Source organism: Pseudorca crassidens, chromosome 2 (assembly GCF_039906515.1).
Source record: "Pseudorca crassidens isolate mPseCra1 chromosome 2, mPseCra1.hap1, whole genome shotgun sequence".
NCBI classification, from domain to species: Eukaryota; Metazoa; Chordata; class Mammalia; order Artiodactyla; family Delphinidae; genus Pseudorca; species Pseudorca crassidens.
The window spans coordinates 155,915,872-155,928,833 of NC_090297.1; positions in this window are offsets into that span (position 1 = coordinate 155,915,872).

The window sequence follows — 12,962 nt, forward strand, 5'->3', positions numbered from 1 at the left end:
CCACAGAAGCTGCTGAGTGACTCTTCAGTGGAGACAAAAGTGGGGAAGAGAAACAGCTGTTCCACAGGAGGTGGGTTTCACAGGCTTAAATAGTTCCATAGAAAGAGGAGTGGCAGTAGCCATGTGACATGACGAAAAGACACCCCAAAGTGACAATGGAGGCCACTGGGCAGAGCCCACCCCCAGGTTAGCATTCTGTCCAGAAACAAGGACTTCCAAGATTAAATTAAAATGAAGACATATGGAGTATGCTGAATAGTTAAAAGCACTTTAGATAAGATCTGCCACTTGGCAGTCACCCTGACAAACTACTCAACTTTGCATAAATGTAGCAATGCCCTCAAATGCTACTCTCTCTGAGAGAAAAACATGGCATTCATGAGGGACTTCTTGCCACAACCCCATCAGAGTATACGCATTGTGCCAAAATTAACCACTTGGTAGGTAATTTCTCTAATAAATTGATATGTATAAAAAAGTCTGCCAGGGCTTCCCTGGTGGCGCAGTGGTTGGGAGTCCACCTGCCGATGCAGGGGACACGGGTTAGTGCCCCGGTCCGGGAGGATCCCACGTGCCGCGGAGCGGCTGGGCCCGTGAGCCATGGCCGCTGAGCCTGCGCGTCCGGAGCCTGTGCTCCGCGACGGGAGAGGCCACAACAGTGAGAGGCCCGCGTACCGCAAAAAAAAAAAGTCTGCCAGCTAAAAATTGTTGCTCGCCATTTGGTTATGGAAGAAAGAAGTCGCCACTGCAATCGCTGACCTTCAACACACCCTGAAAGAAGTTCAAGGCTGAGATCAGGAATGAGACACTCTGTGCTCTGGGAAAACCAGCTGAATAGGTCTTCAGATAGGTATTTTCAGAAGACAATTTTATGACCCCAGTTTCTTGCATCTTCTCATATCTAGAAAAGCACTAAAATCATTAATGGTGACGTCTGCTCCTCATGACTAGCAGCAACCTTTTGCCAAAATGGGTGCTTGATTACACTTATCCCCCTTCACCAAAATCACGTATATACTGACCTCCCCGCTACTCTTTTTTTTTGTGGTATGCGGGCCTCTCACTGCTGTGGCCTTTCCCGTTGCGGAGCACAGGCTCCGGACGCGCAGGCTCAGCGGCCATGGCTCACGGGCCCAGTCGCTCCACGGCATGGCATGTGGGATCTTCCCGGACCGGGGCACGAACCCGCGTCCCCTGCATCGGCAGGCGGACTCTCAACTACTGCACCACCAGGGAAACCCCCTGTTGTCTTATTGACTAGCCCTAGCTGCAAGGAAAGCTGGGACATATAGTCTTTTAGCTGAGCACAGTGACACCCAAAATAAAATTGGGTTCTGTCATTGAGGACTATGGGAGTTCAAATGTTGGGTAAGCAGCTAGCATTCTCTGCCAGGGAGCAGAAGTCCCTGAGGGAGATTTTTCTTTTCTGATAAAATAGAAAAGTCACAGCCTGCATAACCTCCTGCCCTTCCTTCCTTTCCTAGCCTTGAATGTGCGTTGGTGCCAGGAAGAGGAGTGCTTATCTTACAACATAAGGTGTTGAGCGTGGGATGAAAAAACAAAAGGCAAAGCAAGTGAATCATGAGGTTTCTTATCAAGTCATTGAACCAACACTAACAGCTACTTCGATGGTCATATTACATAAGCGATTCCTATTTGCTAAGTCAGTGAAGTCATATTTTCTGCTGCCTATAGACAAACATATTCATAACTAATAAAAATCCCAAATATTGTTTTTTTGTTTTAGGTTTAGCTCCCTTTCTCCATGTGTGCATGTGCGTGCGTGTGTGTGTGTGTGTGTGTGTGTGTGTGTGTGTTGAGGGAATGTTTTGGAGTGAGAGCTCTGTCTTATTATTTCCTTTCAGAAATGACAGGAACTTTATGGGGCTTATTCAATATAAAAGTTTTCCCAAGGATCAAAAATTTCCCTAGAAGTCATTTACTCCCTTTCTATATCTATTTTCTCTATATTTTCTAAAAAGAATATCCTCTTCAAACATATTTTTCATCATCTCAAAGCCATTCATATGACCAGAGAAATTCCTTGACACCCCTGGGCCCTGGAGGACAAGTACTTCAACTTTGTTATTCTTTTGTGCTTCTCTGGACCTCTTTCATGGCCTCCATATCTTATTTCTGTAACTTGTCAGATGCCAGAAAAAAAATAAAGTCCTGATTAGTGCCTAGAATTGAGAGAGGATCATCTCAAACTCCCTTCATGATGTTCTAGCCTTGGAAATATTCCTCACGCTTTAACACTTTGATGAGTTTGGATACGTCTTATTTGTTTTAGGAAATGCTGACTATATGTTGAAGTTATCTGCAAAGCTATTAAAAAGTATCCATTCCCTGGCCCCAGTCTCGGAAATTCAGAACAGGGTCTCAGCATTGGCATTGCATTCGAGCTTTCCAGTGAACTTAAGGCACAGACAAGTTTGAAAGCCAGTGAGCTAATCCCTCTGGCTCTTCTTTAAATTTCATCATCTCCTGCCTCCAGTATGTTCTTGCTCCATGAATCCTCTCACAACCCCGTAGGAACTTATTCTCCATGACTGTACCTTGTCTATAAGTAAATATACTCAGTTCTTTCCCACCTGGAATAAAATAAACAATAATTAAGCAAACAAACAAAAGTTAACCTCTGCTCTGAGAATTCCTCTAGCTATCATTCTTTTCTCCTTAATAGCCAAACTTTTGGAAAAAGCAACATACATCAACTATTTCTTCATCTTCCATTCTTTCCTCCACCCTCCTGGCTTTTTATACTTATCTCCTCACCTATACCCAAAACTATTACAGACATCAAGTTGCCAAATCTAAAATCTACTCCTCGTTTTTATTTTACTTCACTTCTGCAACAATTGGCATTATTGTCTACACTTTCCTTTCAGAAATACTTTCTTTCCTTTCTTTAAAAAAATCTTTTACCTGTCTTTTTACCTGTCACTCTGCTTCCATGGGTTCTCTTTGCTCAACTACATTCCAAATTTGCCCAGGCATCAACCTAGTCTTCCTCTAAAATTTCTAAACATTCTCCCTGAGTAATCCTAACTTCTTGTCTTCCATTCCCTGGTTGATGTGTTCTAAATAAATCTGTATATCTTAGTTCCTGTTTCCTGAGTTGCAGACCCAGTCATTCAATTGCTTTCTGGCATTTATAATATCAGGCCACTACTTCAAACTTAATATCTTCAAAGTGGAATTCATTATCTTCCCCTCCTCACACCATCCACCAATCTTCTGCTCCTTCCATTGCCTTTGTTAATATCACCACTAATCACCAAGATGCCTAAGGCAAAATTCCAAGAGTCATCTTCAGCCTTCATTTGTGGACTGTTCCTATATTTTGGTCACAAAATCTCATTAATTCTACTTCTAGACTGTCTCTTAAAATTTCCCTCCACTGCACATCCTTTAATCCAAATCCTCAGCTCAAAAGTTAACATATATCTCTAATTGGTCTCCTTCCTCCTATCTCAGCTTTCTCTAATCCAGGGGTCCCCAACCCCCGGGCTGCAGACCCATATCGGTCTGCAGCCTGTTAGGAACTGGACCACACAGCAGGAGGTGAGTGGCGGGCGAGTGAGAGAAGCTTCATCTGCCGCTCCCCATCGCTCCCCATCACTCACATTGCCGCCTGAACCATCCCTGCTCCCCACCCCACCCCGTCCATGGAAAAATTGTCTTCCATGAAACCTGTCCCTGGTGCCAAAAAGGTTGGGGCCACTGCTCTAATCCATTTCCACACCAATGCTAGAATTATCTTCATAAGATAGGAATTTGATTACATTACTACCCCAAGGAAAAGACTTCAAATGCTCCTCATTTTTACAATGTACAATTCATTCATTCAGGATTTTTTGTGATTTAGTTTTTCTTTCTCTTCATTTTGACTTTCTGCCCCTCTTCCAGGCACACTGAACTTCTTGGAGTTCTCTAAACAAGTCATGTCTTAGCACTAATTATTTATTATTCCATTAATGAGAAATTAAGGCTATTATCATTAAACTGATTAAGGAGGAGCAGGCTTGTGAGGCTAGTTAGCAGGCTATGGGCAGTAGCATTAATTCAAATTATATTACTTTTTGATAGCCAAGTCAGGGGTATTAATATAATCATAGGAACAATAAATTTTAGCATTGGAGGAGGTTAAGATTTTGTACGTAGTCGGTGCCGTATATGTTTGATACTATCACTAGTAAGGATAGTCTGAGTGCGGCCTCTCAGAATGTGAGCACTAATAGGATGCTTGGTATTATGCTGGCCAAGGTGAAGTGTGAATTTAGGATCATTAGGGTTGCCAATAATGAAATTAGCAGCAGGGCTATGGTGAGTATTGTTTTTAGTTTATTTGAGTTGCTCGGGGGAGGGGCAGTAGAAGGACAACTTCTAGGTCAAAGAGAATGTCACTAACATTGTTAGGAATGTCACTAACAATCTTCCATCTGACAAATTCCTCCTCCTCTTTTAAAGATGGTAAGACCTGTGAGGGCTTTCTTATCTCCATTGTAACCCCATCCCTCAGCATACTATCTGAACATGGTAAGTGATCAAGGGGTATTTATTGTATGCAAGCTTCCCTGACCACCCACTCCCTACTCAGGCAGAGTTGGATCTGATAGCTATGGTCACTTAGCACCATGTACATATGGGTATAATAGCATTCATCCCATTAGATTGTGATTATTTGCCCATTTGTCTGAATCCCTTAATGAACCATGAGCTCTTTGAACGAAGGAAATGTGTTATGTTTGCCTTTGCATTCCTATCACTCAGCAGTGTCTGGCATAGAGCATACAGTACTGATTTTTTTTTATTAAGTTTGTTAATTTATTCACCGAAGGGATGAAATGGAATAATCGAATTGAGAACTTAAAAAAAATGAATGTGCAGCTTTCAAAAAGAGAAGAGAGTCAAACATTAAACTATATTTGTATAGTTTAATATATATTTGCCATTTTCATGCAGAGCTTGAGAAGGAAGCCAACAAAAGAAGACCAGATGAGAAATGGAAAAGACTCTAAAAAGATGTAAATAGATGGCTCTATTTATGTGCCTAGATCAAGCAGTATGGACAAATATTCTCCTTGCCTTTTTAGTTATGTGAGTCAATAAATTATTTTTGTTTAAGCCACTCTGAGTGAGATTATTCTGTCACTTGTATTCAAGAGTCCTACTGATGGACAAATTACAAGTATCCTATGGGATTTACCTTGAAAGATGTGTTCTAGCTTACTACCTTTAAAATCCAACATAAATCAGCTGAGTCATTTAGAGACTCATCAATCAGTTGAAATGTAATATATGCTTTGAGGATTTCATTTTATTTTCCTAAAATAATATAGACCAAAATTTAATGCATAGAGATTTAGTTAAATGATGGTAAATACTTTCATTTTAATAACTGTGAAGAAAGTTTGAGAATTAAACATTTTCAATAACTGAAAAGACGTAGGCCATTGCAAAACAGAGGTTAGCTAATTATCTAGACCAGAGGTTTAAAATGCACACGTCTATAAAGGTCAGGAAAATAACATGAAAGAATAAAGTATGCCTGTTAGTAAACAATAAGTGGATGGAGACTGTGGCAAACTGGAGATAAAATAGCCAATTAGTGTCACCTGGAAATAAAAGCCCAGCATTTTCCAATATTTCCATTTTTTTCCCCAAAGAGACAAATTCAGATTAGGTGAAAATCTCTTGATTTTTAAAATGTTCATAATGAGAAAGTAAAAAAATGGCCCTACTGACAACCAGACCACAATGTTACCCCCAAATTATAATACTCAAAGCAAGACAAATAAGGTCACTCCATGACCATGTTCAGAACAAGACATAGATGAGGTCACCCCATGACACAAAAATGGCTAAAACTCCTCTTCTGGCTAACATCTCTTATTTCTGAGTGGATACTGCTTCTTTAACAATTGTATATCTAGACTCATATAATGCTCCCACCTTGTAGGTACAAATTATTAAGATACTCAATGTCTGAATTTTCCTAGTTTCTTGGTAGTCTGAAATCCAGAACTGGTATCTGCTTCCCAATTCCTCGTCAAAATCGAACACAGCCCAACCTCTAAAAGAAGACCCTTTCAACAACACTTTACCAGAAACTTCCCCAGAGTGAGATCACCCCTATGGCAACAATATAAAGAAACCTAATGTCCTTAACTACAGATGTGTTCTTAATAGTCTCTGATCCATTGGCTTAACAACAAGTACTTAGAAAATCTCTTAAAACACTGGGCCAAACATAGCTGGCCTATGAGCCAGTTCTGATGGGCAAACCACTATGACCTTATAATCTCTGTTAAAACTAATAATGGAAGCAAAAGCAGGGATGGACAGATTTCCTCATTGTTTTATTCCATTTCTTGTTTTCTTTATCAGTATGTTAAAAGGAGAGGCATAATCACGACATCTATGTAGTACATGCTACTTGAAGATTATGATTGTTTTTATTCATGCCAGGAGGGACGACTTTATTCTGCTTGATTTGAGCAAATCCATTACCAGTGCTTTCAATTTCAGGCCTTCCAAGTTGATGTCTGCTTGAAGCTTGGAAGCCTGCTGTATCTTAGAGGGCCTTTTCCTTTGTATTTTCTTAAAATGCAGGAACAGAAATCAGGAAAAATCAGAGAGACCACTGAAATTATTCAGATGTTTATTATACAGGTAACTAAGATGTAATCACTTTTCTTGACTAGAATTCTGTTATATATTCACTAGACAAGGAGACTCTATGTCTAATATCACATCTCATGGAATTAGTAGGTAAAAAATATATTAAAGGCAAATAAATGTCTTCCCAGGCTATTACGAGTCAAAAGGATTAACTGAGGGTGATTTGAAGGCCTAAATGATAGCTCGCCTTGCCTATCTATCCCCAACTTCCCTCAGGCATATCAGATGCTAGAAAGCGGCATACTCAGACAACTCCCCTGAACAGCCAGCACAAAACCTAAACCCAGCCTTTTTAGTCCCCTGAATGACTGCCCTCATTCAGAAGAAAACGACAGAAGAGCAGAAGACCCATGTTACAACCCAAACATGACTCTTCATAGAATGTCCAGAAGATGGGGAGATCATTCTGCTGATTCTTCCACCTCTGAGTCCCAACATGTACTAGCGAAGCTTGCTACTATGTTCCTGGGCCCAAGGCAGGGTAACTCTGTTTGACACGGGCCTTCATCTGTCCCAAGGTCTTTTACCTAAGAGAGTACCACTGCCCCCTCTTGGCCTCACCTCTCCTTTTGGCCTCTGGCACAGTCACACTCTTCTGCCTCCTCAACTTCCTTAGGTACAATCACCCTCACTATATAAAGCTCACAGTTGCCTCCTTCACAACCCCATTGCCATTTACATCATTTCAGGTATTGCTTCTATGGACTTCCCAAAACTAAGAATGTTTGACCTTCCTCTCTTTTCCATGATCTCTTATTTCTCTTGGCAACCAAGCCACAGTTTATTAAAATGTGTCCGTATACATGTATTTACACGAAAACTCAACTGCAGGGATTTAAACAAGTAAGGGACTTTTTAACATAAGAAGGAATCTAGAAATTGACAGTCAATCCATAGATGGTGCAACTGCTCAAGGAAGTCACCAGGAGCTAGTTTCCTGCTAGCTACCTGCTCCACCATTCTCAGCATGCAGCTTCTGTCTTAATGGTCTCAAGGTGACTCCTCCACCTTCAGGCTCTGAGTCTTAATTCCAGCCAGAAGTAAAAGAAGAGAGGAAGATGAGGGGCAAATAGTAAATGCTAAACAGCTTTATTCTTTTTTAATCAGGAAAATTAAAACTCTGGAGGCCTAGCCAATAGATTTCTGCTTGTACCTCATTAGTCCAAGTGGGTCAGATGACTATTCAAGGAAGTCTGTGGAGGTTATAGGTAAGTGGAAGGTGATTGCTAAGTGGGTGATTGATTGGTAAGTGGGATTGTTTGTTTGCCACTTCAAATAAAATTAGAGTTTCTTTAGTAAGTAAGGGGAGAATGGCTCTTGAGACAATTAGTTATATCTGTCATAGTCAACTCCTTCGGATACCCAACATTCACACACACCCTTCCTTCCAAGGCAGAATATGTTAGCATTGCTCCTCAAAGGCATCAACCTCAAAGCCTAATTTATTTGCTTCATTTAGCTCTTCAAAGTCTCTGGGTGCAACCTTTCCATCGGATCTATATGGGACTTCACATAGTCTAATGACTGGTAAACTGAAAGACAAGCTATCTTTCCCCAGAACACTCAATATTTAATGGTTAAAAAAAGGAACAGGTTAAGGGCGATATTAACTCCTATTTGGGAAAGAGAACCATGGAAAGCACATAGCAGAGATATTACCAGAGTAAATACCAAACTTTGCCAGGCAGGAAAGCTCAGAACTTCTGTGCTCTATCACTAGGATACATTCCTGGGTTTACTCAATGCAACAGCCTCACATTCTACTCCCTGGGAGACCATCTCTTGACCATTGTCATACAAGACTACATATGAAACAGGTTTTGTAGAGGATAACTTCCCTTAGGGGGCCACAGATTTTTTGGGCCCACTTCTTTTGGTTTGAATTTGGGATACAGGAATGGACTTAGAGGTTTAGTAATTATGGCCTTTGGCAATATAGTTCCATCAAAAATTTAGATTTCCAATCTTTTTGCTCTTGGTCAGTTAATTCCATGTGTGAATAACCACAGACAAATATTTCATCTAGACATGATATTTAGCTTGAAGATTCCTTTCCCTCACCTGCTGATCTCTGGGCTCTTCCAAGTCCTCTATTCCATAGCTTAATGGCCATGTTTCGAGGTAGTTTAAAATATAATAGGCATTAGTGGGGACATATCAAGCATAATATGATCTTAGTTAATTGGCATTTGTCTAAAGAACACTTAGGAGACTGTGTATAAGAAACTCAGGTACTGGGTTTGGTAAGAATACATTTATTTTTAAAATTCTGCATGTATGCAAAATATAGGCTTCGCAGTGAATTTAGAATGCAGGCCACAGGTAAAGAATACCTCTCCCATCCCTGCTTACAGATTAGCAAACTCTAGGCTGAGTACAGAGCTCTCCTTCAGAAAAAAAAATCTATAACCTCATGCTGGGGTTCTGGATTTTTCCTACTACTTATGCTAATAGCAAAGCTGCCATAGCACATGGTCTGTATTCCAAAGAACAGCAGGTGGCAATATGACCAAATGTTTTTCCATCACATAATAAGGGTCACCAGATTTGTAGCCTGAAATATCTGAGTCCTAACTGTCCAAAGTCCCACCTCTTTCACTCAGCCAATTCCAGATTTCAGAATCTTACTTGCAGCATCCCCTTCCAGATAGAAAATTCTATTTCAGGTGGACTGAATTCAACTGCAGCTACTGAATAAATCAGCAGGAATACGGTCGCCTACCACCCAGTTCACAGAAGCAGCTTTGGAGACAGATTTGCCGATAGTAATAAATAGTGTTTCTTACACTCTAGTCATGCCAATTTCCTTGAAGAGCAGCTTAAATACATCATCTAATTTATTCCTCAAAGTAAGGCAGTGAGTGGTATGCTAATATCCACATTTCACTGATGAGTAAACTGAGCCTCAGAGCCTAGATGACTTGCTCAGTTTCACCCATTTGCTAACTAGTGGAAAGAGGATTTGAATCCAGATTTGAGTGATGAAAAAACTGGTGCTTCTTATCATTTGATCATTTTAATCACCGAATCTGTGTTTAGGGTAAAAATGCATCACAGAAGAAGAAGAGGAGAACTACAGTGCGAGTCAGTGTGCCTGTAGCCGCATGAGGCTGTAGCTCAGCAGGCACTTTGTGAAAGCTCAGGACAGTGCCTGCACTCCTGTGCTTAGCTGTAGTCACACACGGACATCACCGCACAATGGACAGTAGTTTTAATCTGAGGACACTGATCAGGATGTAAACATTATCAGAAAATAATGAGTCATGAGTCTGCCAAGCATACGCTTCATTCCTGAGCCAAGTGTATGTAATCACTGCCAAAACTCCTTCAGGCCACTAAATCACCAAGATAAGACCCCAGCTTCAGAGTACAGTACCCAGGCACATGAATCACACGCTTGCCTGAGGCAGTCTCCAGGAGTAGACCCTGTGTGTTTGCTCACTTTCCCCGCCAACTTTGGGGGCCATCCAGCAATGCTTTCTGTGGGGACCTGAAAGAAAGAGTCCTCTCAAGCTGTGACTCTTTCTCCCTTGGGAAATGGGATATGTTTTCTTGGTTTGAATTGTTACTGCTTCTCTCCTACAGCTCCCTTTGATCAAAAGGTAGTGTATGGCAGCCCCTTCCTTCCCGGCCTCCAGGAGCAGTTGTGAGCCGCACTCAAGGGCTACAGGGGAGCTCAAAACCTGCCATTGCTGCCAAGAACCAGCAGCTGCATCTACATAGCCCCTACCAAGGGGATAATGGCCAGTCCATGCTGAGGAAAGAGGCAGCAGGCATCCATACTAAAAACAGCCTTTGCACCAAAAATATTAAACCCACACAAGCTACACAGGGACAGTCCCACCTATAAATAGCCCCCTAAGACCACAGTCAATAATTGTTTCTCCTAAACTCACAGAGTAAGAGAAATATAAATAAAATGAAGAAGCAGAGGAACCACTCCTAGTTAAAAGACCAGGAGAATTCCCCTTAAAGAACAAACAATGAAACAGACCTCTCCAGTCTATTAGATCCCGAGTTCAAAAAGGAGGTAATAAAAATACTGAAGGAATTAAGAAAGGCTATTGACAGAAATGCAAAGTTATTGTAAAAAGGATCTAGAAACTATAAAGAAGAGCCAAGAAAAATTAGAAAACACATTTGCAGAGAGAAAGTTGAGCTAAAGGCAATGAATTGCAGAATGAATAATGCAGAACAATGCATAAGCAATCTGGAAGATAGAATAACGGAAATCACCCAATCAGAACAGCAAGAAAAAGTCAAATGAAAAAAAATAAAAGCAATATAAGAGACCTATGGGATAATATAAAACATGCCAATCTACACATAATAGCAATCCCAGAAGGGGAAGAAAGAGAAAAGGGGATCAAAAATGTATCTGAAGAAATTATGGCTGAAAACTTCCCAAACCTAAAGAAAGAAACAGAAATCCAGGTACAGGAAGCACATATACAATGGAATACTACTCAGCCATAAAAAATCATGAAATAATGCCATTTGTAACAACATAGATGCAACTAGAGATTATAGTACTAAGTGAAGTAAGTCAGAAAGAGTAAGACAAAACACCATATCACTTATATGTGAAATCTAAAACATGACACAAATGAACCTATCTATGATGCAGAAACAGACTCACAGACTTAGAGGACAGACTTGTGGTTGCCAAGGGGGAGGGAGGGTCGGAGAGAGATGGATTGAGAGTTTGGGGTTAGTAGATGCAAACTATTATACATAGGATGGATAAAAAACAAGGTCCTACTGTACAGCACAGGGAATTATATTCAACATCCTGTGATAAACCATAATGGAAAAGAATATTTAAAAAAAATGTATATATATGTTTAACTGAATCACTTTGATGTACAGCAGAAATTAACAGAACATTGTAAATCAGCTGTACTTCAATTTTTTTTAAAAGGTAGTGTATGGCACACATTGGATGAATTCCATTGACATACTGTGAACATTTCATGGCCTCCCACAACCTGGCAATGGGAAGGACATTTGGTCATGAGCTATACTGGTTACCAGTGGCCTGGAGCCAAGTGTGCTAAAGAGTCAGACTGTGAGGGGCACAAGCCCCCTGCAAACTGGGCCTGACCACAGCTCTTTCAAAAGAGAACTAGGCAGGGCTGTTTTCTTCAAAATGAAGTAAAAACATGAAAAAGAGTGAGGAATGTTCACATCTTGACTCTACTGAATAAATGATTTTGGGGTGTGCTCCTCAGCTTGCATGTAAAGAATGCAGAATCTTCTAGGCACAAGCTCCCCTGCCTGCCCTGGGTTCTCTGTTGCTGGTAGCAGAAGCTGATTTTCAGTGGTTGGATCACATGTTGGGTTTCTGTCTCTTCAGTAGTTGATAAACTCTAAGAAGACAGGGGTATGTGTATGCATGTGTGTTGTTGTTCTCCATAGCTTCTAAGGTAGCAATGACTACTTTGTCATTTGATTTATTGAATGCCCTGAAATGTGATATATTGAAGAGAGGAAAAGTCTCACAATAATCTTTCCCTCTTGAAACTATTTTTTGTCACTCTAGATTCCAGAGTGGCTAGAATTAGAAATGGAAAGATTTTCTTGTAAAATGTAGTTATCTTGAGCAGAGATTTTTATGCTGGATGAGTAGAAGGATAGATGGCTATATAAATAGGTGATAGGTAGGTAAATGATAGATAGATAGATGATAGATAGATCTGGTAAATGTGATAGATAGAATATAGTAGTACAATATATATTACATAGTGATATTTACCAAAATTATGAGTTTTTAAAATATACATATACAACATGAACACAAACAGAAAATAGAAAAGGCATTTAAAAAATAAAATATCATCTAAAAGCTTTCCCTGTGTTAGTAGGGAACTGGAAAAGTACATCTCCTTTTTCTTCTACTTGGTCTGTCCTTGAGGAAATGACAAATGAATTCCTCCCTCCCTCCTTCCTTCCCTTTCTCCCTTTGGTATAAGTAACTGCCTTCAGTTTCTGTGATACAGATTTTTATCTTCAGGGAATCTCCAGTTCCAATACTGTTATCTTTTCACTTCACAGAATTAATAGGAGTTATTACTGCTGCCAAGGTACAACTATACCTCTCTCTCTATTTAATACTTGTACCCCTAAAGAGTAATATGTCAACTGTGAATATTTAATGGATTTTATCAAAGTTTTAAATACATAAGAGGAGCTTGCCTCTTAAAGGAATTAGCTATGAATCTTTTGGTAAAATGAATAATCAGTAATTGGCCTATTGTTTAAATCTAGATCTGTGC